The sequence below is a fragment of the Channa argus genome, unplaced genomic scaffold (genome assembly GCF_033026475.1).
Source record: "Channa argus isolate prfri unplaced genomic scaffold, Channa argus male v1.0 Contig004, whole genome shotgun sequence".
NCBI lineage: Eukaryota > Metazoa > Chordata > Actinopteri > Anabantiformes > Channidae > Channa > Channa argus.
The window spans coordinates 251,376-278,031 of NW_027125223.1; the positions used below are offsets into that span (position 1 = coordinate 251,376).

Genomic DNA, 26,656 nt, shown 5'->3' on the forward strand with positions numbered 1-26,656 from the left:
TACGGGCAGCACAAGCTGGTGTTACTGCCTATTTATTCCTAGAAATTGTTCTATATTTTCATCAAATTTTGTTCTTTCATTGCTGTTTTGCTACTTTATTGGTTTGTCAACCATCGTGCTTCTTTACTACTAGACCAGTACCGTTTTAGTACTTTGCCACATTTATCTTCTTCTTAGCAAGTGTTATGCATTCTGCTTCTACAGTGTTTTTAGGAGCTGTTGATGATGTCAAATGCAGCTTACGGCCACACCGCTCTCTAAGCGCCCGATCTCGTCCGATCTCGGCAGCCAAATAAGGCCGGGCCTAGTTAGTACTTGGTTGGAAGACCGCCTGGGAATACCAGGTGCTGTAAGCTTTTTTGCTTGGGTTTACGGGCAGCACAAGCTGGTGTTACTGCCTATTTATTCATAGAAATTGTTCCATATTTTCATCAAATTTTGTTCTTTCATTGCTATTTTGATAATTTATTGGTTTGTCAACCATCGTGCTTCATTACTAGTAGACCATGTTACGGTCCTGGCCATATGTGTTGTTTTTTTTTTGTTGTTCTTATAGGTGCCCTGCCTGATTGGCCGGATTGGGGGGCAGTACAGGAAGCTGATTGGTCCATCCTACACTTCCTGGAGTTTTAAAAGTACGGTTCCCAACAGCTAGCGAGGCTCTTTCTGGCAGCAGCACCTGTTTGCTGTTCTTGGTTTCCAAACCTTATTTAGCATTTTTGAATTGTTAGGTTTTGTGCCGTGGTTTTGTCTATAAATTGTATATTTTGTAAATAGTATTAAATCTGTAGGGGTGAACTGTCATTTTCTTTGGATTGTTTTCACATTTGGGAGTTAGGGTTAGCGACTGTCTTTTGGTTTGTTTATTTCTATCAGGCTAGCTAGCACTTTCTGTGGGAAATGGCTTAATTTGTTTATTATGTTGGTCCTTGGTTCGCCCTGAGTTGTAGTGTCATGTTTTGTTTGACACTTTCTTTCGTTTAAAATAAATATCATTCTGTTGGAACATCTCGATCCTGGATTTTGGTTTGGGGATCGGAGAGGGAACATGCTAATTTATCTTTGTATGTTGCACCCTGACCCCCTAGACAGGGGCGTAACAGACCAGTACAGTTATAGTACTTTGTACTTTGCCACATTTATCTTCTTCTTAGCAAGTGTCATGCATTCTGCTTCTCCAGCGTTTTTAAGAGCTTTTGATGATGTCAAATGCAGCTTACGGCCACACTGCTCTCTAAGCGCCCGATCTCGTCTGATCTCGTCCGATCTCGGCAGCCAAATAAAGCCGGGCCTGGTTTCTACTTGGTAGGAAGACCGCGTGGGAATACCAGGTGCTGTAAGCTTTTTTGCTTGGGTTTACGGGCAGCACAAGCTGGTGTTACTGCCTATTTATTCATAGAAATTGTTCTATATTTTCATCAAATTTTGTTCTTTCATTACTGTTTTGCTACTTTATTGGTTTGTCAACCATCGTGCTTCATTACTAGTAGACCATGTTACGGTCCTGGCCATATGTGTTGTTTTTATTTTCTTGTTCTTATAGGTGCCCTGCCTGATTGGCCGGATTGGGGGGCAGTACAGGAAGCTGATTGGTCCATCCTACACTTCCTGGAGTTTTCAAAGTACGGTTCCCAACAGCTAGCGAGGCTCTTTTTGGCAGCAGCACCTGTTTGCTGTTCTTGGTTTCCAAACCTTATTTAGCATTTTTGAATTGTTAGGTTTTGTGCCGTGGTTTTGTTTATAAATTGTATATTTTGTAAATAGTATTAAATCTTTAGGGGTGAACAGCCATTTTCTTTTGATTGTTTTCTCTTGTTTTCACATTAGGGAGTTAGGGTTAGCGAGTGTCTTTTGGTTTGTTTATTTCTATCAGGCTAGCTAGCACTTTCTGTGGGAAATGGCTTATTTTGTTTATTATGTTGGCCTTGGTTCGCCCTGAGTTGTAGTGTCATGTTTTGTTTGACACTTTCTTTCGTTTAAAATAAATATCATTCTGTTGGAACATCTCGATACTGGAGTTTGGTTTGGGGATCGGAGAGGGAACATGCTAATTTATCTTTGTATGTTGCACCCTGACCCCCTAGACAGGGGCGTAACAGACCAGTACAGTTATAGTACTTTGTACTTTGCCACATTTATCTTCTTCTTAGCGAGTGTCATGCATTCTGCTTCTCCAGCGTTTTTAAGAGCTGTTGATGATGTCAAATGCAGCTTACGGCCGCACCGCTCTCTAAGCGCCCGATCTCGTCCGATCTCGTCCGATCTCGGCAGCCAAATAGAGCCGGGCCTGGTTAGTACTTGGTAGGAAGACCGCCTGGGAATACCAGGTGCTGTAAGCTTTTTTTCTTGGGTTTACGGGCAGCACAAGCTGGTGTTACTGCCTATTTATTCATAGGAATTGTTCCATATTTTCATCAAATTTTGTTCTTTCATTGCTATTTTGCTACTTTATTGGTTTGTCAACCATCGTGCTTCATTACTAGTAGACCATGTTACGGTCCTGGCCATATGTGTTGTTTTTATTTTGTTGTTCTTATAGGTGCCCTGCCTGATTGGCCGGATTGGGGGGCAGTACAGGAAGCTGATTGGTCCATCCTACACTTCCTGGAGTTTTAAAAGTACGGTTCCCAACAGCTAGCGAGGCTCTTTCTGGCAGCAGCACCTGTTTGCTGTTCTTGGTTTCCAAACCTTATTTAGCATTTTTGAATTGTTAGGTTTTGTGCCGTGGTTTTGTCTATAAATTGTATATTTTGTAAATAGTATTAAATCTGTAGAGGTGAACTGCCATTTTCTTTGGACAGTTTTCACATTAGGGAGTTAGGGTTAGCGACTGTCTTTTGGTTTGTTTATTTCTATCAGGCTAGCTAGCACTTTCTGTGGGAAATGGCTTATTTTGTTTATTATGTTGGCCTTGGTTCGCCCTGAGTTGTAGTGTCATGTTTTGTTTGACACTTTATGTTGTTTAAAATAAATATAATTCTGTTGGAACATCTCGATCCTGGATTATGGTTTGGAGACCGGAGAGGGAACATCCTAATTTATCTTTGTATGTTGCACCCTGACCCCCTAGACAGGGGCGTAACAGAGCAGTACAGTTATAGTACTTTGTACTTTGCCACATTTATCTTCTTCTTAGCAAGTGTTATGCATTCTGCTTCTACAGTGTTTTTAGGAGCTGTTGATGATATCAAATGCAGCTTACGGCCACACCGCTCTCTAAGCGCCCGATCTCGTCCGATCTCGGCAGCCAAATAGAGCCGGGCCTGGTTAGTACTTGGTAGGAAGACCGCCTGGGAATACCAGGTGCTGTAAGCTTTTTTGCTTGGGTTTACGGGCAGCACAAGCTGGTGTTACTGCCTATTTATTCCTAGAAATTGTTCTATATTTTCATCAAATTTTGTTCTTTCATTGCTGTTTTGCTACTTTATTGGTTTGTCAACCATCGTGCTTCTTTACTACTAGACCAGTACCGTTTTAGTACTTTGCCACATTTATCTTCTTCTTAGCAAGTGTTATGCATTCTGCTTCTACAGTGTTTTTAGGAGCTGTTGATGATGTCAAATGCAGCTTACGGCCACACCGCTCTCTAAGCGCCCGATCTCGTCCGATCTCGGCAGCCAAATAAGGCCGGGCCTAGTTAGTACTTGGTTGGAAGACCGCCTGGGAATACCAGGTGCTGTAAGCTTTTTTGCTTGGGTTTACGGGCAGCACAAGCTGGTGTTACTGCCTATTTATTCATAGAAATTGTTCTATATTTTCATCAAATTTTGTTCTTTCATTGCTATTTTGATAATTTATTGGTTTGTCAACCATCGTGCTTCATTACTAGTAGACCATGTTACGGTCCTGGCCATATGTGTTGTTTTTTTTTTGTTGTTCTTATAGGTGCCCTGCCTGATTGGCCGGATTGGGGGGCAGTACAGGAAGCTGATTGGTCCATCCTACACTTCCTGGAGTTTTAAAAGTACGGTTCCCAACAGCTAGCGAGGCTCTTTCTGGCAGCAGCACCTGTTTGCTGTTCTTGGTTTCCAAACCTTATTTAGCATTTTTGAATTGTTAGGTTTTGTGCCGTGGTTTTGTCTATAAATTGTATATTTTGTAAATAGTATTAAATCTGTAGGGGTGAACTGTCATTTTCTTTGGATTGTTTTCACATTTGGGAGTTAGGGTTAGCGACTGTCTTTTGGTTTGTTTATTTCTATCAGGCTAGCTAGCACTTTCTGTGGGAAATGGCTTAATTTGTTTATTATGTTGGCCTTGGTTCGCCCTGAGTTGTAGTGTCATGTTTTGTTTGACACTTTCTTTCGTTTAAAATAAATATCATTCTGTTGGAACATCTCGATCCTGGATTTTGGTTTGGGGATCGGAGAGGGAACATGCTAATTTATCTTTGTATGTTGCACCCTGACCCCCTAGACAGGGGCGTAACAGACCAGTACAGTTATAGTACTTTGTACTTTGCCACATTTATCTTCTTCTTAGCAAGTGTCATGCATCCTGCTTCTCCAGCGTTTTTAAGAGCTTTTGATGATGTCAAATGCAGCTTACGGCCACACTGCTCTCTAAGCGCCCGATCTCGTCTGATCTCGTCCGATCTCGGCAGCCAAATAAAGCCGGGCCTGGTTAGTACTTGGTAGGAAGACCGCGTGGGAATACCAGGTGCTGTAAGCTTTTTTGCTTGGGTTTACGGGCAGCACAAGCTGGTGTTACTGCCTATTTATTCATAGAAATTGTTCTATATTTTCATCAAATTTTGTTCTTTCATTACTGTTTTGCTACTTTATTGGTTTGTCAACCATCGTGCTTCATTACTAGTAGACCATGTTACGGTCCTGGCCATATGTGTTGTTTTTATTTTCTTGTTCTTATAGGTGCCCTGCCTGATTGGCCGGATTGGGGGGCAGTACAGGAAGCTGATTGGTCCATTTTACACTTCCTGGAGTTTTCAAAGTACGGTTCCCAACAGCTAGCGAGGCTCTTTCTGGCAGCAGCACCTGTTTGCTGTTCTTGGTTTCCAAACCTTATTTAGCATTTTTGAATTGTTAGGTTTTGTGCCGTGGTTTTGTTTATAAATTGTATATTTTGTAAATAGTATTAAATCTTTAGGGGTGAACAGCCATTTTCTTTTGATTGTTTTCTCTTGTTTTCACATTAGGGAGTTAGGGTTAGCGAGTGTCTTTTGGTTTGTTTATTTCTATCAGGCTAGCTAGCACTTTCTGTGGGAAATGGCTTATTTTGTTTATTATGTTGGCCTTGGTTCGCCCTGAGTTGTAGTGTCATGTTTTGTTTGACACTTTCTTTCGTTTAAAATAAATATCATTCTGTTGGAACATCTCGATACTGGAGTTTGGTTTGGGGATCGGAGAGGGAACATGCTAATTTATCTTTGTATGTTGCACCCTGACCCCCTGGACAGGGGCGTAACAGACCAGTACAGTTATATTACTTTGTACTTTGCCACATTTATCTTCTTCTTAGCAAGTGTCATGCATTCTGCTTCTCCAGCGTTTTTAAGAGCTGTTGATGATGTCAAATGCAGCTTACGGCCACACCGCTCTCTAAGCGCCGGATCTCGTCCGATCTCGGCAGCCAAATAGAGCCGGGCCTGGTTAGTACTTGGTAGGAAGACCGCCTGGGAATACCAGGTGCTTTAAGCTTTTTTGCTTGGGTTTACGGGCAGCACAAGCTGGTGTTACTGCCTATTTATTCATAGAAATTGTTCTATATTTTCATCAAATTTTGTTCTTTCATTGCTGTTGTTTTGCTACTTTATTGGTTTCTCAACCATCGTGCTTCATTACTAGTAGACCATGTTAAATAAATTGTATATTTTGTAAATAGTATTAAATCTGTAGGGGTGAACTGCCATTTTCTTGGACTGTTTTCACATTAGGGAGTAAGGGTTAGCGACTGTCTTTTGGTTTGTTTATTTCTATCAGGCTAGCTAGCACTTTCTATGGGAAATGGCTTATTTTGTTTATTATGTTGGCCTTGGTTCGCCCTGAGTTGTAGTGTCATGTTTTGTTTGACACTTTCTTTCGTTTAAAATAAATATCATTCTGTTGGAACATCTCGATCCTGGATTTTGGTTTGGGGATCGGAGAGGGAACATGCTAATTTATCTTTGTATGTTGCACCCTGACCCCCTGGACAGGGGCGTAACAGACCAGTACAGTTATAGTACTTTGTACTTTGCCACATTTATCTTCTTCTTAGCAAGTGTCATGCATTCTGCTTCTCCAGCGTTTTTAGGAGCTGTTGATGATGTCAAATGCAGCTTACGGCCACACCGCTCTCTAAGCGCCCGATCTCGTCCGATCTCGGCAGCCAAATAAGGCCGGGCCTAGTTAGTACTTGGTTGGAAGACCGCCTGGGAATACCAGGTGCTGTAAGCTTTTTTGCTTGGGTTTACGGGCAGCACAAGCTGGTGTTACTGCCTATTTATTCATAGAAATTGTTCCATATTTTCATCAAATTTTGTTCTTTCATTGCTATTTTGATAATTTATTGGTTTGTCAACCATCGTGCTTCATTACTAGTAGACCATGTTACGGTCCTGGCCATATGTGTTGTTTTTTTTTTGTTGTTCTTATAGGTGCCCTGCCTGATTGGCCGGATTGGGGGGCAGTACAGGAAGCTGATTGGTCCATCCTACACTTCCTGGAGTTTTAAAAGTACGGTTCCCAACAGCTAGCGAGGCTCTTTCTGGCAGCAGCACCTGTTTGCTGTTCTTGGTTTCCAAACCTTATTTAGCATTTTTGAATTGTTAGGTTTTGTGCCGTGGTTTTGTCTATAAATTGTATATTTTGTAAATAGTATTAAATCTGTAGGGGTGAACTGTCATTTTCTTTGGATTGTTTTCACATTTGGGAGTTAGGGTTAGCGACTGTCTTTTGGTTTGTTTATTTCTATCAGGCTAGCTAGCACTTTCTGTGGGAAATGGCTTAATTTGTTTATTATGTTGGTCCTTGGTTCGCCCTGAGTTGTAGTGTCATGTTTTGTTTGACACTTTCTTTCGTTTAAAATAAATATCATTCTGTTGGAACATCTCGATCCTGGATTTTGGTTTGGGGATCGGAGAGGGAACATGCTAATTTATCTTTGTATGTTGCACCCTGACCCCCTAGACAGGGGCGTAACAGACCAGTACAGTTATAGTACTTTGTACTTTGCCACATTTATCTTCTTCTTAGCAAGTGTCATGCATTCTGCTTCTCCAGCGTTTTTAAGAGCTTTTGATGATGTCAAATGCAGCTTACGGCCACACTGCTCTCTAAGCGCCCGATCTCGTCTGATCTCGTCCGATCTCGGCAGCCAAATAAAGCCGGGCCTGGTTTCTACTTGGTAGGAAGACCGCGTGGGAATACCAGGTGCTGTAAGCTTTTTTGCTTGGGTTTACGGGCAGCACAAGCTGGTGTTACTGCCTATTTATTCATAGAAATTGTTCTATATTTTCATCAAATTTTGTTCTTTCATTACTGTTTTGCTACTTTATTGGTTTGTCAACCATCGTGCTTCATTACTAGTAGACCATGTTACGGTCCTGGCCATATGTGTTGTTTTTATTTTCTTGTTCTTATAGGTGCCCTGCCTGATTGGCCGGATTGGGGGGCAGTACAGGAAGCTGATTGGTCCATCCTACACTTCCTGGAGTTTTCAAAGTACGGTTCCCAACAGCTAGCGAGGCTCTTTCTGGCAGCAGCACCTGTTTGCTGTTCTTGGTTTCCAAACCTTATTTAGCATTTTTGAATTGTTAGGTTTTGTGCCGTGGTTTTGTTTATAAATTGTATATTTTGTAAATAGTATTAAATCTTTAGGGGTGAACAGCCATTTTCTTTTGATTGTTTTCTCTTGTTTTCACATTAGGGAGTTAGGGTTAGCGAGTGTCTTTTGGTTTGTTTATTTCTATCAGGCTAGCTAGCACTTTCTGTGGGAAATGGCTTATTTTGTTTATTATGTTGGCCTTGGTTCGCCCTGAGTTGTAGTGTCATGTTTTGTTTGACACTTTCTTTCGTTTAAAATAAATATCATTCTGTTGGAACATCTCGATACTGGAGTTTGGTTTGGGGATCGGAGAGGGAACATGCTAATTTATCTTTGTATGTTGCACCCTGACCCCCTGGACAGGGGCGTAACAGACCAGTACAGTTATAGTACTTTGTACTTTGCCACATTTATCTTCTTCTTAGCAAGTGTCATGCATTCTGCTTCTCCAGCGTTTTTAAGAGCTGTTGATGATGTCAAATGCAGCTTACGGCCACACCGCTCTCTAAGCGCCCGATCTCGTCCGATCTCGGCAGCCAAATAGAGCCGGGCCTGGTTAGTACTTGGTAGGAAGACCGCCTGGGAATACCAGGTGCTGTAAGCTTTTTTGCTTGGGTTTACGGGCAGCACAAGCTGGTGTTACTGCCTATTTATTCATAGAAATTGTTCTATATTTTCATCAAATTTTGTTCTTTCATTGCTGTTTTGCTACTTTATTGGTTTTTCAACCATCGTGCTTCATTACTAGTAGACCATGTTACGGTCCTGGCCATATGTGTTGTTTTTATTTTCTCGTTCTTATAGGTGCCCTGCCTGATTGGCCGGATTGAGGGGCAGTACAGGAAGCTGATTGGTCCATCCTACACTTCCTGGAGTTTTAAAAGTACGGTTTCCAACAGCTAGCGAGGCTCTTTCTGGCAGCAGCACCTGTTTGCTGTTCTTGGTTTCCAAACCTTATTTAGCATTTTTGAATTGTTAGGTTTTGTGCCGTGGTTTTGTTTATAAATTGTATATTTTGTAATTCGTATTAAATCTGTAGGGGTGAACAGCCATTTTCTTTTGATTGTTTTCTCTTGTTTTCACATTAGGGAGTTAGGGTTAGCGACTGTCTTTTGGTTTGTTTATTTCTATCAGGCTAGCTAGCACTTTCTGTGGGAAATGGCTTATTTTGTTTATTATGTTGGCCTTGGTTCGCCCTGAGTTGTAGTGTCATGTTTTGTTTGACACTTTCTTTCGTTTAAAATAAATATCATTCTGTTGGAACATCTCGATCCTGGATTTTGGTTTGGGGATCGGAGAGGGAACATGCTAATTTATCTTTGTATGTTGCACCCTGACCCCCTGGACAGGGGCGTAACAGACCAGTACAGTTATAGTACTTTGTACTTTGCCACATTTATCTTCGTCTTAGCAAGTTTCATGCATTCTGCTTCTCCAACGTTTTTAAGAGCTGTTGATGATGTCAAATGCAGCTTACGGCCACACCGCTCTCTAAGCGCCCGATCTCGTCCGATCTCGGCAGCCAAATAGAGCCGGGCCTGGTTAGTACTTGGTAGGAAGACCGCGTGGGAATACCAGGTGCTGTAAGCTTTTTTGCTTGGGTTTACGGGCAGCACAAGCTGGTGTTACTGCCTATTTATTCATAGAAATTGTTCTATATTTTCATCAAATTTTGTTCTTTCATTACTGTTTTGCTACTTTATTGGTTTGTCAACCATCGTGCTTCATTACTAGTAGACCATGTTACGGTCCTGGCCATATGTGTTGTTTTTGATATGTTGTTCTTATAGGTGCCCTGCCTGATTGGCCGGATTGAGGGGCAGTACAGGAAGCTGATTGGTCCATCCTACACTTCCTGGAGTTTTAAAAGTACGGTTCCCAACAGCTAGCGAGGCTCTTTCTGGCAGCAGCACCTGTTTGCTGTTCTTGGTTTCCAAACCTTATTTAGCATTTTTGAATTGTTAGGTTTTGTGCCGTGGTTTTGTTTATAAATTGTATATTTTGTAAATAGTATTAAATCTGTAGGGGTGAACAGCCATTTTCTTTGGACTGTTTTCACATTAGGGAGTTAGGGTTAGCGACTGTCTTTTGGTTTGTTTATTTCTATCAGGCTAGCTAGCACTTTCTGTGGGAAATGGCTTATTTTGTTTATTATGTTGGCCTTGGTTCGCCCTGAGTTGTAGTGTCATGTTTTGTTTGACACTTTCTTTCGTTTAAAATAAATATCATTCTGTTGGAACATCTCGATCCTGGATTTTGGTTTGGGGATCGGAGAGGGAACATGCTAATTTATCTTTGTATGTTGCACCCTGACCCCCTGGACAGGGGCGTAACAGACCAGTACAGTTATAATACTTTGTACTTTGCCACATTTGTCTTCTTCTTAGCAAGTGTCATGCATTCTGGTTCTCCAGTGTTTTTAAGAGCTGTTGATGATGTCAAATGCAGCTTACGGCCACACCGCTCTCTAAGCGCCCAATCTCGTCCGATCTCGGCAGCCAAATAGAGCCGGGCCTGGTTAGTACTTGGTAGGAAGACCGCCTGGGAATACCAGGTGTTGTAAGCTTTTTTGCTTGGGTTTACAGGCAGCACAAGCTGGTGTTACTGCCTATTTATTCATAGAAATTGTTCTATATTTTCATCAAATTTTGTTCTTTCATTGCTGTTTTGCTACTTTATTGGTTTTTCAACCATCGTGCTTCATTACTAGTAGACCATGTTACGGTCCTGGCCATATGTGTTGTTTTTATTTTCTCGTTCTTATAGGTGCCCTGCCTGATTGGCCGGATTGAGGGGCAGTACAGGAAGCTGATTGGTCCATCCTACACTTCCTGGAGTTTTAAAAGTACGGTTCCCAACAGCTAGCGAGGCTCTTTCTGGCAGCAGCACCTGTTTGCTGTTCTTGGTTTCCAAACCTTATTTAGCATTTTTGAATTGTTAGGTTTTGTGCCGTGGTTTTGTTTATAAATTGTATATTTTGTAAATAGTATTAAATCTGTAGGGGTGAACAGCCATTTTCTTTTGATTGTTTTTTCTTGTTTTCACATTAGGGAGTTAGGGTTAGCGACTGTCTTTTGGTTTGTTTATTTCTATCAGGCTAGCTAGCACTTTCTGTGGGAAATGGCTTATTTTGTTTATTATGTTGGCCTTGGTTCGCCCTGAGTTGTAGTGTCATGTTTTGTTTGACACTTTCTTTCGTTTAAAATAAATATCATTCTGTTGGAACATCTCGATCCTGGATTTTGGTTTGGGGATCGGAGAGGGAACATGCTAATTTATCTTTGTATGTTGCACCCTGACCCCCTAGACAGGGGCGTAACAGACCAGTACAGTTATAGTACTTTGTACTTTGCCACATTTATCTTCTTCTTAGCAAGTGTCATGCATTCTGCTTCTCCAGCGTTTTTAAGAGCTGTTGATGATGTCAAATGCAGCTTACGGCCACACCCCTCTCTAAGCGCCCGATCTCGTCCGATCTCGGCAGCCAAATAGAGCCGGGCCTGGTTAGTACTTGGTAGGAAGACCGCCTGGGAATACCAGGTGCTGTAAGCTTTTTTGCTTGGGTTTACGGGCAGCACAAGCTGGTGTTACTGCCTATTTATTCATAGAAATTGTTCTATATTTTCATCAAATTTTGTTCTTTCATTGCTGTTTTGCTACTTTATTGGTTTGCCAACCATCGTGCCTAATTACTAGTAGACCATGTTACGGTCCTGGCCATATGTGTTGTTTTTTTTTCTTGTTCTTATAGGTGCCCTGCCTGATTGGCCGGATTGGGGGGCAGTACAGGAAGCTGATTGGTCCATCCTACACTTGCTGGAGTTTTAAAAGTACGGTTCCCAACAGCTAGCGAGGCTCTTTCTGGCATCAGCACCTGTTTGCTGTTCTTGGTTTCCAAACCTTATTTAGCATTTTTGAATTGTTAGGTTTTGTGCCGTGGTTTTGTTTATAAATTGTATATTTTGTAAATAGTATTAAATCTGTAGGGGTGGACTGCCATTTTCTTTTGATTGTTTTCACATTAGGGAGTTAGGGTTAGCGACTGTGTTTTGGTTTGTTTATTTCTATCAGGCTAGCTAGCACTTTCTGTGGGAAATGGCTTATTTTGTTTATTATGTTGGCCTTGGTTCGCCCTGAGTTGTAGTGTCATGTTTTGTTTGACACTTTCTTTCGTTTAAAATAAATATCATTCTGTTGGAACATCTCGATCCTGGATTTTGGTTTGGGGATCGGAGAGGGAACATGCTAATTTATCTTTGTATGTTGCACCCTGACCCCCTGGACAGGGGCGTAACAGACCAGTGCAGTTATAGTACTTTGTACTTTGCCACATTTATCTTCTTTTTAGCAAGTTTCATGCATTCTGCTTCTCCAACGTTTTTAAGAGCTGTTGATGATGTCAAATGCAGCTTACGGCCACACCGCTCTCTAAGCGCCCGATCTCGTCCGATCTCGGCAGCCAAATAGAGCCGGGCCTGGTTAGTACTTGGTAGGAAGACCGCGTGGGAATACCAGGTGCTGTAAGCTTTTTTGCTTGGGTTTACGGGCAGCACAAGCTGGTGTTACTGCCTATTTATTCATAGAAATTGTTCTATATTTTCATCAAATTTTGTTCTTTCATTACTGTTTTGCTACTTTATTGGTTTGTCAACCATCGTGCTTCATTACTAGTAGACCATGTTACGGTCCTGGCCATATGTGTTGTTTTTGATATGTTGTTCTTATAGGTGCCCTGCCTGATTGGCCGGATTGAGGGGCAGTACAGGAAGCTGATTGGTCCATCCTACACTTCCTGGAGTTTTAAAAGTACGGTTCCCAACAGCTAGCGAGGCTCTTTCTGGCAGCAGCACCTGTTTGCTGTTCTTGGTTTCCAAACCTTATTTAGCATTTTTGAATTGTTAGGTTTTGTGCCGTGGTTTTGTTTATAAATTGTATATTTTGTAAATAGTATTAAATCTGTAGGGGTGAACAGCCATTTTCTTTGGACTGTTTTCACATTAGGGAGTTAGGGTTAGCGACTGTCTTTTGGTTTGTTTATTTCTATCAGGCTAGCTAGCACTTTCTGTGGGAAATGGCTTATTTTGTTTATTATGTTGGCCTTGGTTCGCCCTGAGTTGTAGTGTCATGTTTTGTTTGACACTTTCTTTCGTTTAAAATAAATATCATTCTGTTGGAACATCTCGATCCTGGATTTTGGTTTGGGGATCGGAGAGGGAACATGCTAATTTATCTTTGTATGTTGCACCCTGACCCCCTGGACAGGGGCGTAACAGACCAGTACAGTTATAGTACTTTGTACTTTGCCACATTTGTCTTCTTCTTAGCAAGTGTCATGCATTCTGCTTCTCCAGTGTTTTTAAGAGCTGTTGATGATGTCAAATGCAGCTTACGGCCACACCGCTCTCTAAGCGCCCAATCTCGTCCGATCTCGGCAGCCAAATAGAGCCGGGCCTGGTTAGTACTTGGTAGGAAGACCGCCTGGGAATACCAGGTGTTGTAAGCTTTTTTGCTTGGGTTTACGGGCAGCACAAGCTGGTGTTACTGCCTATTTATTCATAGAAATTGTTCTATATTTTCATCAAATTTTGTTCTTTCATTGCTGTTTTGCTACTTTATTGGTTTTTCAACCATCGTGCTTCATTACTAGTAGACCATGTTACGGTCCTGGCCATATGTGTTGTTTTTATTTTCTCGTTCTTATAGGTGCCCTGCCTGATTGGCCGGATTGAGGGGCAGTACAGGAAGCTGATTGGTCCATCCTACACTTCCTGGAGTTTTAAAAGTACGGTTCCCAACAGCTAGCGAGGCTCTTTCTGGCAGCAGCACCTGTTTGCTGTTCTTGGTTTCCAAACCTTATTTAGCATTTTTGAATTGTTAGGTTTTGTGCCGTGGTTTTGTTTATAAATTGTATATTTTGTAATTCGTATTAAATCTGTAGGGGTGAACAGCCATTTTCTTTTGATTGTTTTCTCTTGTTTTCACATTAGGGAGTTAGGGTTAGCGACTGTCTTTTGGTTTGTTTATTTCTATCAGGCTAGCTAGCACTTTCTGTGGGAAATGGCTTATTTTGTTTATTATGTTGGTCTTGGTTCGCCCTGAGTTGTAGTGTCATGTTTTGTTTGACACTTTCTTTCGTTTAAAATAAATATCATTCTGTTGGAACATCTCGATCCTGGATTTTGGTTTGGGGATCGGAGAGGGAACATGCTAATTTATCTTTGTATGTTGCACCCTGACCCCCTGGACAGGGGCGTAACAGACCAGTACAGTTATAGTACTTTGTACTTTGCCACATTTGTCTTCTTCTTAGCAAGTGTCATGCATTCTGCTTCTCCAGTGTTTTTAAGAGCTGTTGATGATGTCAAATGCAGCTTACGGCCACACCGCTCTCTAAGCGCCCAATCTCGTCCGATCTCGGCAGCCAAATAGAGCCGGGCCTGGTTAGTACTTGGTAGGAAGACCGCCTGGGAATACCAGGTGTTGTAAGCTTTTTTGCTTGGGTTTACGGGCAGCACAAGCTGGAGTTACTGCCTATTTATTCATAGAAATTGTTCTATATTTTCATCAAATTTTGTTCTTTCATTGCTGGTTTGCTACTTTATTGGTTTTTCAACCATCGTGCTTCATTACTAGTAGACCATGTTACGGTCCTGGCCATATGTGTTGTTTTTATTTTCTCGTTCTTATAGGTGCCCTGCCTGATTGGCCGGATTGAGGGGCAGTACAGGAAGCTGATTGGTCCATCCTACACTTCCTGGAGTTTTAAAAGTACGGTTCCCAACAGCTAGCGAGGCTCTTTCTGGCAGCAGCACCTGTTTGCTGTTCTTGGTTTCCAAACCTTATTTAGCATTTTTGAATTGTTAGGTTTTGTGCCGTGGTTTTGTTTATAAATTGTATATTTTGTAAATAGTATTAAATCTGTAGGGGTGAACAGCCATTTTCTTTTGATTGTTTTCTCTTGTTTTCACATTAGGGAGTTAGGGTTAGCGACTGTCTTTTGGTTTGTTTATTTCTATCAGGCTAGCTAGCACTTTCTGTGGGAAATGGCTTAATTTGTTTATTATGTTGGTCCTTGGTTCGCCCTGAGTTGTAGTGTCATGTTTTGTTTGACACTTTCTTTCGTTTAAAATAAATATCATTCTGTTGGAACATCTCGATCCTGGATTTTGGTTTGGGGATCGGAGAGGGAACATGCTAATTTATCTTTGTATGTTGCACCCTGACCCCCTAGACAGGGGCGTAACAGACCAGTACAGTTATAGTACTTTGTACTTTGCCACATTTATCTTCTTCTTAGCAAGTGTCATGCATTCTGCTTCTCCAGCGTTTTTAAGAGCTTTTGATGATGTCAAATGCAGCTTACGGCCACACTGCTCTCTAAGCGCCCGATCTCGTCTGATCTCGTCCGATCTCGGCAGCCAAATAAAGCCGGGCCTGGTTAGTACTTGGTAGGAAGACCGCGTGGGAATACCAGGTGCTGTAAGCTTTTTTGCTTGGGTTTACGGGCAGCACAAGCTGGTGTTACTGCCTATTTATTCATAGAAATTGTTCTATATTTTCATCAAATTTTGTTCTTTCATTACTGTTTTGCTACTTTATTGGTTTGTCAACCATCGTGCTTCATTACTAGTAGACCATGTTACGGTCCTGGCCATATGTGTTGTTTTTATTTTCTTGTTCTTAAAGGTGCCCTGCCTGATTGGCCGGATTGGGGGGCAGTACAGGAAGCTGATTGGTCCATCCTACACTTCCTGGAGTTTTAAAAGTACGGTTCCCAACAGCTAGCGAGGCTCTTTCTGGCAGCAGCACCTGTTTGCTGTTCTTGGTTTCCAAACCTTATTTAGCATTTTTGAATTGTTAGGTTTTGTGCCGTGGTTTTGTTTATAAATTGTATATTTTGTAAATAGTATTAAATCTTTAGGGGTGAACAGCCATTTTCTTTTGATTGTTTTCTCTTGTTTTCACATTAGGGAGTTAGGGTTAGCGACTGTCTTTTGGTTTGTTTATTTCTATCAGGCTAGCTAGCACTTTCTGTGGGAAATGGCTTATTTTGTTTATTATGTTGGCCTTGGTTCGCCCTGAGTTGTAGTGTCATGTTTTGTTTGACACTTTCTTTCGTTTAAAATAAATATCATTCTGTTGGAACATCTCGATACTGGAGTTTGGTTTGGGGATCGGAGAGGGAACATGCTAATTTATCTTTGTATGTTGCACCCTGACCCCCTGGACAGGGGCGTAACAGACCAGTACAGTTATATTACTTTGTACTTTGCCACATTTATCTTCTTCTTAGCAAGTGTCATGCATTCTGCTTCTCCAGCGTTTTTAAGAGCTGTTGATGATGTCAAATGCAGCTTACGGCCACACCGCTCTCTAAGCGCCGGATCTCGTCCGATCTCGGCAGCCAAATAGAGCCGGGCCTGGTTAGTACTTGGTAGGAAGACCGCCTGGGAATACCAGGTGCTGTAAGCTTTATTGCTTGGGTTTACGGGCAGCACAAGCTGGTGTTACTGCCTATTTATTCATAGAAATTGTTCTATATTTTCATCAAATTTTGTTCTTTCATTGCTGTTGTTTTGCTACTTTATTGGTTTCTCAACCATCGTGCTTCATTACTAGTAGACCATGTTAAATAAATTGTATATTTTGTAAATAGTATTAAATCTGTAGGGGTGAACTGCCATTTTCTTGGACTGTTTTCACATTAGGGAGTAAGGGTTAGCGACTGTCTTTTGGTTTGTTTATTTCTATCAGGCTAGCTAGCACTTTCTATGGGAAATGGCTTATTTTGTTTATTATGTTGGCCTTGGTTCGCCCTGAGTTGTAGTGTCATGTTTTGTTTGACACTTTCTTTCGTTTAAAATAAATATCATTCTGTTGGAACATCTCGATCCTGGATTTTGGTTTGGGGATCGGAGAGGGAACATGCTAATTTATCTTTGTATGTTGCACCCTGACCCCCTGGACAGGGGCGTAACAGACCAGTACAGTTATAGTACTTTGTACTTTGCCACATTTATCTTCTTCTTAGCATGTTTCATGCATTCTGCTTCTCCAACGTTTTTATGCAGCTTACGGCCACACCGCTCTCTAAGCGCCCGATCTCGTCCGATCTCGGCAGCCAAATAGAGCCGGGCCTTGTTAGTACTTGGTAGGAAGACCGCCTGGGAATACCAGGTGATGTAAGCTTTTTTGCTTGGGTTTACGGGCAGCACAAACTGGTGTTACTGCCTATTTATTCATAGAAATTGTTGTATATTTTCATCAAATTTTGTTCTTTCATTGCTGTTTTGCTACTTTATTGGTTTGTCAACCATCGTGCTTCATTACTAGTAGACCATGTTACGGTCCTGGCCATATGTGTTGTTTTTATTTTGTTGTTCTTATAGGTGCCCTGCCTGATTGGCCGGATTGGGGGGCAGTACAGGAAGCTGATTGGTCCATCCTACACTTCCTGGAGTTTTAAAAGTACGGTTCCCAACAGCTAGCGAGGCTCTTTCTGGCAGCAACACCTGTTTGCTGTTCTTGGTTTCCAAACCTTATTTAGCATTTTTGAATTGTTAGGTTTTGTGCCGTGGTTTTGTTTATAAATTGTATATTTTGTAAATAGTATTAAATCTGTAGGGGTGAACAGCCATTTTCTTTGGACTGTTTTCACATTAGGGAGTTAGGGTTAGCGACTGTCTTTTGGTTTGTTTATTTCTATCAGGCTAGCTAGCACTTTCTGTGGGAAATGGCTTATTTTGTTTATTATGTTGGCCTTGGTTCGCCCTGAGTTGTAGTGTCATGTTTTGTTTGACACTTTCTTTCGTTTAAAATAAATATCATTCTGTTGGAACATCTCGATCCTGGATTTTGGTTTGGGGATCGGAGAGGGAACATGCTAATTTATCTTTGTATGTTGCACCCTGACCCCCTGGACAGGGGCGTAACAGACCAGTACAGTTATAGTACTTTGTACTTTGCCACATTTGTCTTCTTCTTAGCAAGTGTCATGCATTCTGCTTCTCCAGTGTTTTTAAGAGCTGTTGATGATGTCAAATGCAGCTTACGGCCACACCGCTCTCTAAGCGCCCAATCTCGTCCGATCTCGGCAGCCAAATAGAGCCGGGCCTGGTTAGTACTTGGTAGGAAGACCGCCTGGGAATACCAGGTGTTGTAAGCTTTTTTGCTTGGGTTTACGGGCAGCACAAGCTGGTGTTACTGCCTATTTATTCATAGAAATTGTTCTATATTTTCATCAAATTTTGTTCTTTCATTGCTGTTTTGCTACTTTATTGGTTTTTCAACCATCGTGCTTCATTACTAGTAGACCATGTTACGGTCCTGGCCATATGTGTTGTTTTTATTTTCTCGTTCTTATAGGTGCCCTGCCTGATTGGCCGGATTGAGGGGCAGTACAGGAAGCTGATTGGTCCATCCTACACTTCCTGGAGTTTTAAAAGTACGGTTCCCAACAGCTAGCGAGGCTCTTTCTGGCAGCAGCACCTGTTTGCTGTTCTTGGTTTCCAAACCTTATTTAGCATTTTTGAATTGTTAGGTTTTGTGCCGTGGTTTTGTTTATAAATTGTATATTTTGTAATTCGTATTAAATCTGTAGGGGTGAACAGCCATTTTCTTTTGATTGTTTTCTCTTGTTTTCACATTAGGGAGTTAGGGTTAGCGACTGTCTTTTGGTTTGTTTATTTCTATCAGGCTAGCTAGCACTTTCTGTGGGAAATGGCTTATTTTGTTTATTATGTTGGCCTTGGTTCGCCCTGAGTTGTAGTGTCATGTTTTGTTTGACACTTTCTTTCGTTTAAAATAAATATCATTCTGTTGGAACATCTCGATCCTGGATTTTGGTTTGGGGATCGGAGAGGGAACATGCTAATTTATCTTTGTATGTTGCACCCTGACCCCCTGGACAGGGGCGTAACAGACCAGTACAGTTATAGTACTTTGTACTTTGCCACATTTGTCTTCTTCTTAGCAAGTGTCATGCATTCTGCTTCTCCAGTGTTTTTAAGAGCTGTTGATGATGTCAAATGCAGCTTACGGCCACACCGCTCTCTAAGCGCCCAATCTCGTCCGATCTCGGCAGCCAAATAGAGCCGGGCCTGGTTAGTACTTGGTAGGAAGACCGCCTGGGAATACCAGGTGTTGTAAGCTTTTTTGCTTGGGTTTACGGGCAGCACAAGCTGGAGTTACTGCCTATTTATTCATAGAAATTGTTCTATATTTTCATCAAATTTTGTTCTGTCATTGCTGGTTTGCTACTTTATTGGTTTTTCAACCATCGTGCTTCATTACTAGTAGACCATGTTACGGTCCTGGCCATATGTGTTGTTTTTATTTTCTCGTTCTTATAGGTGCCCTGCCTGATTGGCCGGATTGAGGGGCAGTACAGGAAGCTGATTGGTCCATCCTACACTTCCTGGAGTTTTAAAAGTACGGTTCCCAACAGCTAGCGAGGCTCTTTCTGGCAGCAGCACCTGTTTGCTGTTCTTGGTTTCCAAACCTTATTTAGCATTTTTGAATTGTTAGGTTTTGTGCCGTGGTTTTGTTTATAAATTGTATATTTTGTAAATAGTATTAAATCTGTAGGGGTGAACAGCCATTTTCTTTTGATTGTTTTCTCTTGTTTTCACATTAGGGAGTTAGGGTTAGCGACTGTCTTTTGGTTTGTTTATTTCTATCAGGCTAGCTAGCACTTTCTGTGGGAAATGGCTTAATTTGTTTATTATGTTGGTCCTTGGTTCGCCCTGAGTTGTAGTGTCATGTTTTGTTTGACACTTTCTTTCGTTTAAAATAAATATCATTCTGTTGGAACATCTCGATCCTGGATTTTGGTTTGGGGATCGGAGAGGGAACATGCTAATTTATCTTTGTATGTTGCACCCTGACCCCCTAGACAGGGGCGTAACAGACCAGTACAGTTATAGTACTTTGTACTTTGCCACATTTATCTTCTTCTTAGCAAGTGTCATGCATTCTGCTTCTCCAGCGTTTTTAAGAGCTTTTGATGATGTCAAATGCAGCTTACGGCCACACTGCTCTCTAAGCGCCCGATCTCGTCTGATCTCGTCCGATCTCGGCAGCCAAATAAAGCCGGGCCTGGTTAGTACTTGGTAGGAAGACCGCGTGGGAATACCAGGTGCTGTAAGCTTTTTTGCTTGGGTTTACGGGCAGCACAAGCTGGTGTTACTGCCTATTTATTCATAGAAATTGTTCTATATTTTCATCAAATTTTGTTCTTTCATTACTGTTTTGCTACTTTATTGGTTTGTCAACCATCGTGCTTCATTACTAGTAGACCATGTTACGGTCCTGGCCATATGTGTTGTTTTTATTTTCTTGTTCTTAAAGGTGCCCTGCCTGATTGGCCGGATTGGGGGGCAGTACAGGAAGCTGATTGGTCCATCCTACACTTCCTGGAGTTTTAAAAGTACGGTTCCCAACAGCTAGCGAGGCTCTTTCTGGCAGCAGCACCTGTTTGCTGTTCTTGGTTTCCAAACCTTATTTAGCATTTTTGAATTGTTAGGTTTTGTGCCGTGGTTTTGTTTATAAATTGTATATTTTGTAAATAGTATTAAATCTTTAGGGGTGAACAGCCATTTTCTTTTGATTGTTTTCTCTTGTTTTCACATTAGGGAGTTAGGGTTAGCGACTGTCTTTTGGTTTGTTTATTTCTATCAGGCTAGCTAGCACTTTCTGTGGGAAATGGCTTATTTTGTTTATTATGTTGGCCTTGGTTCGCCCTGAGTTGTAGTGTCATGTTTTGTTTGACACTTTCTTTCGTTTAAAATAAATATCATTCTGTTGGAACATCTCGATACTGGAGTTTGGTTTGGGGATCGGAGAGGGAACATGCTAATTTATCTTTGTATGTTGCACCCTGACCCCCTGGACAGGGGCGTAACAGACCAGTACAGTTATATTACTTTGTACTTTGCCACATTTATCTTCTTCTTAGCAAGTGTCATGCATTCTGCTTCTCCAGCGTTTTTAAGAGCTGTTGATGATGTCAAATGCAGCTTACGGCCACACCGCTCTCTAAGCGCCGGATCTCGTCCGATCTCGGCAGCCAAATAGAGCCGGGCCTGGTTAGTACTTGGTAGGAAGACCGCCTGGGAATACCAGGTGCTGTAAGCTTTATTGCTTGGGTTTACGGGCAGCACAAGCTGGTGTTACTGCCTATTTATTCATAGAAATTGTTCTATATTTTCATCAAATTTTGTTCTTTCATTGCTGTTGTTTTGCTACTTTATTGGTTTCTCAACCATCGTGCTTCATTACTAGTAGACCATGTTAAATAAATTGTATATTTTGTAAATAGTATTAAATCTGTAGGGGTGAACTGCCATTTTCTTGGACTGTTTTCACATTAGGGAGTAAGGGTTAGCGACTGTCTTTTGGTTTGTTTATTTCTATCAGGCTAGCTAGCACTTTCTATGGGAAATGGCTTATTTTGTTTATTATGTTGGCCTTGGTTCGCCCTGAGTTGTAGTGTCATGTTTTGTTTGACACTTTCTTTCGTTTAAAATAAATATCATTCTGTTGGAACATCTCGATCCTGGATTTTGGTTTGGGGATCGGAGAGGGAACATGCTAATTTATCTTTGTATGTTGCACCCTGACCCCCTGGACAGGGGCGTAACAGACCAGTACAGTTATAGTACTTTGTACTTTGCCACATTTATCTTCTTCTTAGCATGTTTCATGCATTCTGCTTCTCCAACGTTTTTATGCAGCTTACGGCCACACCGCTCTCTAAGCGCCCGATCTCGTCCGATCTCGGCAGCCAAATAGAGCCGGGCCTTGTTAGTACTTGGTAGGAAGACCGCCTGGGAATACCAGGTGATGTAAGCTTTTTTGCTTGGGTTTACGGGCAGCACAAACTGGTGTTACTGCCTATTTATTCATAGAAATTGTTGTATATTTTCATCAAATTTTGTTCTTTCATTGCTGTTTTGCTACTTTATTGGTTTGTCAACCATCGTGCTTCATTACTAGTAGACCATGTTACGGTCCTGGCCATATGTGTTGTTTTTATTTTGTTGTTCTTATAGGTGCCCTGCCTGATTGGCCGGATTGGGGGGCAGTACAGGAAGCTGATTGGTCCATCCTACACTTCCTGGAGTTTTAAAAGTACGGTTCCCAACAGCTAGCGAGGCTCTTTCTGGCAGCAACACCTGTTTGCTGTTCTTGGTTTCCAAACCTTATTTAGCATTTTTGAATTGTTAGGTTTTGTGCCGTGGTTTTGTTTATAAATTGTATATTTTGTAATTCGTATTAAATCTGTAGGGGTGAACAGCCATTTTCTTTGGACTGTTTTCACATTAGGGAGTTAGGGTTAGCGACTGTCTTTTGGATTGTTTATTTCTATCAGGCTAGCTAGCACTTTCTGTGGGAAATGGCTTATTTTGTTTATTATGTTGGCCTTGGTTCGCCCTGAGTTGTAGTGTCATGTTTTGTTTGACACTTTCTTTCGTTTAAAATAAATATCATTCTGTTGGAACATCTCGATACTGGATTTTGGTTTGGGGATCGGAGAGGGAACATGCTAATTTATCTTTGTATGTTGCACCCTGACCCCCTAGACAGGGGCGTAACAGACCAGTACAGTTATAGTACTTTGTACTTTGCCACGTTTATCTTCGTCTTAGCAAGTGTCATGCATTCTGCTTCTCCAGCGTTTTTAAGAGCTGTTGATGATGTCAAATGCAGCTTACGGCCACACCGCTCTCTAAGCGCCCGATCTCGTCCGATCTCGGCAGCCAAATAGAGCCGGGCCTTGTTAGTACTTGGTAGGAAGACTGCCTGGGAATACCAGGTGCTGTAAACTTTTTTGCTTGGGTTTACGGGCAGCACAAGCTGGTGTTACTGCCTATTTATTCATAGAAATTGTTCTATATTTTCATCAAATTTTGTTCTTTCATTGCTGTTTTGCTACTTTATTGGTTTGTCAACCATCGTGCTTCATTACTAGTAGACCATGTTACGGTCCTGGCCATATGTGTTGTTTTTGATTTGTTGTTCTTATAGGTGCCCTGCCTGATTGGCCGGATTGAGGGGCAGTACAGGAAGCTGATTGGTCCATCCTACACTTCCTGGAGTTTTAAAAGTACGGTTCCCAACAGCTAGCGAGGCTCTTTCTGGCAGCAGCACCTGTTTGCTGTTCTTGGTTTCCAAACCTTATTTAGCATTTTTGAATTGTTAGGTTTTGTGCCGTGGTTTTGTTTATAAATTGTATATTTTGTAAATAGTATTAAATCTGTAGGGGTGAACAGCCATTTTCTTTGGACTGTTTTCACATTAGGGAGTTAGGGTTAGCGACTGTCTTTTGGATTGTTTATTTCTATCAGGCTAGCTAGCACTTTCTGTGGGAAATGGCTTATTTTGTTTATTATGTTGGCCTTGGTTTGCCCTGAGTTGTAGTGTCATGTTTTGTTTGACACTTTCTTTCGTTGAAAATAAATATCATTCTGTTGGAACATCTCGATACTGGAGTTTGGTTTGGGGATCGGAGAGGGAACATGCTAATTTATCTTAGTATGTTGCACCCTGACCCCCTGGACAGGGGCGTAACAGACCAGTACAGTTATAGTACTTTGTACTTTGCCACATTTATCTTCTTCTTAGCAAGTGTCATGCATTCTGCTTCTCCAGCGTTTTTAAGAGCTGTTGATGATGTCAAATGCAGCTTACGGCCACACCGCTCTCTAAGCGCCCGATCTCGGCAGCCAAATAGAGCCGGGCCTGGTTAGTACTTGGTAGGAAGACCGCGTGGGAATACCAGGTGCTGTAAGCTTTTTTGCTTGGGTTTACGGGCAGCACAAGCTGGTGTTACTGCCTATTTATTCATAGAAATTGTTCTATATTTTCATCAAATTTTGTTCTTTCATTACTGTTTTGCTACTTTATTGGTTTGTCAACCATCGTGCTTCATTACTAGTAGACCATGTTACGGTCCTGGCCATATGTGTTGTTTTTATTTTCTTGTTCTTATAGGTGCCCTGCCTGATTGGCCGGATTGGGGGGCAGTACAGGAAGCTGATTGGTCCATCCTACACTTCCTGGAGTTTTAAAAGTACGGTTCCCAACAGCTAGCGAGGCTCTTTCTGGCAGCAGCACCTGTTTGCTGTTCTTGGTTTCCAAACTTTATTTAGCATTTTTGAATTGTTAGGTTTTATGCCGTGGTTTTGTTTATAAATTGTATATTTTGTAAATAGTATTAAATCTGTAGGGGTGAACTGCCATTTTCTTTGGATTGTTTTCACATTTGGGAGTTAGGGTTAGCGACTGTGTTTTGGTTTGTTTATTTCTATCAGGCTAGCTAGCACTTTCTGTGGGAAATGGCTTATTTTGTTTATTATGTTAACCTTGGTTCGCCCTGAGTTGTAGTGTCATGTTTTGTTTGACACTTTCTTTCGTTTAAAATAAATATCATTCTGTTGGAACATCTCGATCCTGGATTTTGGTTTGGGGATCGGAGAGGGAACATGCTAATTTATCTTTGTATGTTGCACCCTGACCCCCTGGACAGGGGCGTAACAGACCAGTACAGTTATAGTACTTTGTACTTTGCCACATTTATCTTCTTCTTAGCAAGTGTCATGCATTCTGCTTCTCCAGCGTTTTTAAGAGCTGTTGATGATGTCAAATGCAGCTTACGGCCACACCGCTCTCTAAGCGCCCGATCTCGTCCGATCTCGGCAGCCAAATAGAGCCGGGCCTGGTTAGTACTTGGTAGGAAGACCGCCTGGGAATACCAGGTGCTGTAAGCTTTTTTGCTTGGGTTTACGGGCAGCACAAGCTGGTGTTACTGCCTATTTATTCATAGAAATTGTTCTATATTTTCATCAAATTTTGTTCTTTCATTGCTGTTTTGCTACTTTATTGGTTTTTCAACCATCGTGCTTCATTACTAGTAGACCATGTTACGGTCCTGGCCATATGTGTTGTTTTTGATTTGTTGTTCTTATAGGTGCCCTGCCTGATTGGCCGGATTGGGGGGCAGTACAGGAAGCTGATTGGTCCATCCTACACTTCCTGGAGTTTTAAAAGTACGGTTCCCAACAGCTAGCGAGGCTCTTTCTGGCAGCAGCACCTGTTTGCTGTTCTTGGTTTCCAAACCTTATTTAGCATTTTTGAATTGTTAGGTTTTGTGCCGTGGTTTTGTTTATAAATTGTATATTTTGTAATTCGTATTAAATCTGTAGGGGTGAACAGCCATTTTCTTTTGATTGTTTTCTCTTGTTTTCACATTAGGGAGTTAGGGTTAGCGACTGTCTTTTGGTTTGTTTATTTCTATCAGGCTAGCTAGCACTTTCTGTGGGAAATGGCTTATTTTGTTTATTATGTTGGCCTTGGTTCGCCCTGAGTTGTAGTGTCATGTTTTGTTTGACACTTTCTTTCGTTTAAAATAAATATCATTCTGTTGGAACATCTCGATCCTGGATTTTGGTTTGGGGATCGGAGAGGGAACATGCTAATTTATCTTTGTATGTTGCACCCTGACCCCCTGGACAGGGGCGTAACAGACCAGTACAGTTATAGTACTTTGTACTTTGCCACATTTATCTTCTTCTTAGCAAGTGTCATGCAATCTGCTTCTCCAGCGTTTTTAAGAGCTGTTGATGATGTCAAATGCAGCTTACGGCCACACCGCTCTCTAAGCGCCCGATCTCGTCCGATCTTGGCAGCCAAATAGAGCCGGGCCTGGTTAGTACTTGGTAGGAAGACCGCCTGGGAATACCAGGTGCTGTAAGCTTTTTTGCTTGGGTTTACGGGCAGCACAAGCTGGTGTTACTGCCTATTTATTCATAGAAATTGTTCTATATTTTCATCAAATTTTGTTCTTTCATTGCTGTTTTGCTACTTTATTGGTTTTTCAACCATCGTGCTTCATTACTAGTAGACCATGTTACGGTCCTGGCCATATGTGTTGTTTTTATTTTGTTGTTCTTATAGGTGCCCTGCCTGATTGGCCGGATTGGGGGGCAGTACAGGAAGCTGATTGGTCCATCCTACACTTCCTGGAGTTTTAAAAGTACGGTTCCCAACAGCTAGCGAGGCTCTTTCTGGCAGCAGCACCTGTTTGCTGTTCTTGGTTTCCAAACTTTATTTAGCATTTTTGAATTGTTAGGTTTTATGCCGTGGTTTTGTTTATAAATTGTATATTTTGTAAATAGTATTAAATCTGTAGGGGTGAACAGCCATTTTCTTTTGATTGTTTTCTCTTGTTTTCACATTAGGGAGTTAGGGTTAGCGACTGTGTTTTGGTTTGTTTATTTCTATCAGGCTATCTAGCACTTTCTGTGGGAAATGGCTTATTTTTTTTATTATGTTGGCCTTGGTTCGCCCTGAGTTGTAGTGTCATGTTTTGTTTGACACTTTCTTTCGTTTAAAATAAATATCATTCTGTTGGAACATCTCGATCCTGGATTTTGGTTTGGGGATCGGAGAGGGAACATGCTAATTTATCTTTGTATGTTGCACCCTGACCCCCTGGACAGGGGCGTAACAGACCAGTACACTTATAGTACTTTGTACTTTGCCACATTTATCTTCGTCTTAGCAAGTTTCATGCATTCTGCTTCTCCAACGTTTTTAAGAGCTGTTGATGATGTCAAATGCAGCTTACGGCCACACCGCTCTCTAAGCGCCCGATCTCGTCCGATCTCGGCAGCCAAATAGAGCCGGGCCTGGTTAGTACTTGGTAGGAAGACCGCGTGGGAATACCAGGTGCTGTAAGCTTTTTTGCTTGGGTTTACGGGCAGCACAAGCTGGTGTTACTGCCTATTTATTCATAGAAATTGTTCTATATTTTCATCAAATTTTGTTCTTTCATTACTGTTTTGCTACTTTATTGGTTTGTCAACCATCGTGCTTCATTACTAGTAGACCA

The 26,656-nt window shown here is 41.6% G+C and overlaps 27 pseudogenes; all 27 read left to right on the forward strand.

Moving 5' to 3' along the window:
• Nucleotides 1-237: 237 nt before the first annotated feature.
• LOC137109817 (5S ribosomal RNA) lies at nt 238-356 on the forward strand (annotated as a pseudogene).
• Nucleotides 357-2,210: 1,854 nt separating this feature from the next.
• LOC137109955 (5S ribosomal RNA) lies at nt 2,211-2,339 on the forward strand (annotated as a pseudogene).
• An 857-nt stretch (nt 2,340-3,196) lies between these two features.
• On the forward strand, nt 3,197-3,315 carry LOC137109578 (5S ribosomal RNA; annotated as a pseudogene).
• A 251-nt stretch (nt 3,316-3,566) lies between these two features.
• Nucleotides 3,567-3,685, forward strand: LOC137109818 (5S ribosomal RNA; annotated as a pseudogene).
• An 857-nt stretch (nt 3,686-4,542) lies between these two features.
• On the forward strand, nt 4,543-4,671 carry LOC137109967 (5S ribosomal RNA; annotated as a pseudogene).
• Nucleotides 4,672-5,538: 867 nt separating this feature from the next.
• On the forward strand, nt 5,539-5,657 carry LOC137109909 (5S ribosomal RNA; annotated as a pseudogene).
• A 619-nt stretch (nt 5,658-6,276) lies between these two features.
• Nucleotides 6,277-6,395, forward strand: LOC137109819 (5S ribosomal RNA; annotated as a pseudogene).
• Nucleotides 6,396-8,249: 1,854 nt separating this feature from the next.
• LOC137109579 (5S ribosomal RNA) lies at nt 8,250-8,368 on the forward strand (annotated as a pseudogene).
• An 867-nt stretch (nt 8,369-9,235) lies between these two features.
• On the forward strand, nt 9,236-9,354 carry LOC137109655 (5S ribosomal RNA; annotated as a pseudogene).
• An 857-nt stretch (nt 9,355-10,211) lies between these two features.
• LOC137109841 (5S ribosomal RNA) lies at nt 10,212-10,330 on the forward strand (annotated as a pseudogene).
• Nucleotides 10,331-11,197: 867 nt separating this feature from the next.
• Nucleotides 11,198-11,316, forward strand: LOC137109711 (5S ribosomal RNA; annotated as a pseudogene).
• An 856-nt stretch (nt 11,317-12,172) lies between these two features.
• LOC137109656 (5S ribosomal RNA) lies at nt 12,173-12,291 on the forward strand (annotated as a pseudogene).
• Nucleotides 12,292-13,148: 857 nt separating this feature from the next.
• LOC137109842 (5S ribosomal RNA) lies at nt 13,149-13,267 on the forward strand (annotated as a pseudogene).
• An 867-nt stretch (nt 13,268-14,134) lies between these two features.
• Nucleotides 14,135-14,253, forward strand: LOC137109843 (5S ribosomal RNA; annotated as a pseudogene).
• An 868-nt stretch (nt 14,254-15,121) lies between these two features.
• Nucleotides 15,122-15,250, forward strand: LOC137109969 (5S ribosomal RNA; annotated as a pseudogene).
• An 867-nt stretch (nt 15,251-16,117) lies between these two features.
• On the forward strand, nt 16,118-16,236 carry LOC137109785 (5S ribosomal RNA; annotated as a pseudogene).
• Nucleotides 16,237-16,834: 598 nt separating this feature from the next.
• LOC137109880 (5S ribosomal RNA) lies at nt 16,835-16,953 on the forward strand (annotated as a pseudogene).
• An 857-nt stretch (nt 16,954-17,810) lies between these two features.
• On the forward strand, nt 17,811-17,929 carry LOC137109844 (5S ribosomal RNA; annotated as a pseudogene).
• An 867-nt stretch (nt 17,930-18,796) lies between these two features.
• On the forward strand, nt 18,797-18,915 carry LOC137109845 (5S ribosomal RNA; annotated as a pseudogene).
• Nucleotides 18,916-19,783: 868 nt separating this feature from the next.
• On the forward strand, nt 19,784-19,912 carry LOC137109970 (5S ribosomal RNA; annotated as a pseudogene).
• An 867-nt stretch (nt 19,913-20,779) lies between these two features.
• Nucleotides 20,780-20,898, forward strand: LOC137109786 (5S ribosomal RNA; annotated as a pseudogene).
• Nucleotides 20,899-21,496: 598 nt separating this feature from the next.
• Nucleotides 21,497-21,615, forward strand: LOC137109882 (5S ribosomal RNA; annotated as a pseudogene).
• An 857-nt stretch (nt 21,616-22,472) lies between these two features.
• Nucleotides 22,473-22,591, forward strand: LOC137109935 (5S ribosomal RNA; annotated as a pseudogene).
• An 857-nt stretch (nt 22,592-23,448) lies between these two features.
• Nucleotides 23,449-23,557, forward strand: LOC137109975 (5S ribosomal RNA; annotated as a pseudogene).
• An 857-nt stretch (nt 23,558-24,414) lies between these two features.
• Nucleotides 24,415-24,533, forward strand: LOC137109580 (5S ribosomal RNA; annotated as a pseudogene).
• Nucleotides 24,534-25,400: 867 nt separating this feature from the next.
• LOC137109753 (5S ribosomal RNA) lies at nt 25,401-25,519 on the forward strand (annotated as a pseudogene).
• Nucleotides 25,520-26,386: 867 nt separating this feature from the next.
• LOC137109657 (5S ribosomal RNA) lies at nt 26,387-26,505 on the forward strand (annotated as a pseudogene).
• The last annotated feature ends 151 nt before the right edge of the window (nt 26,506-26,656 follow it).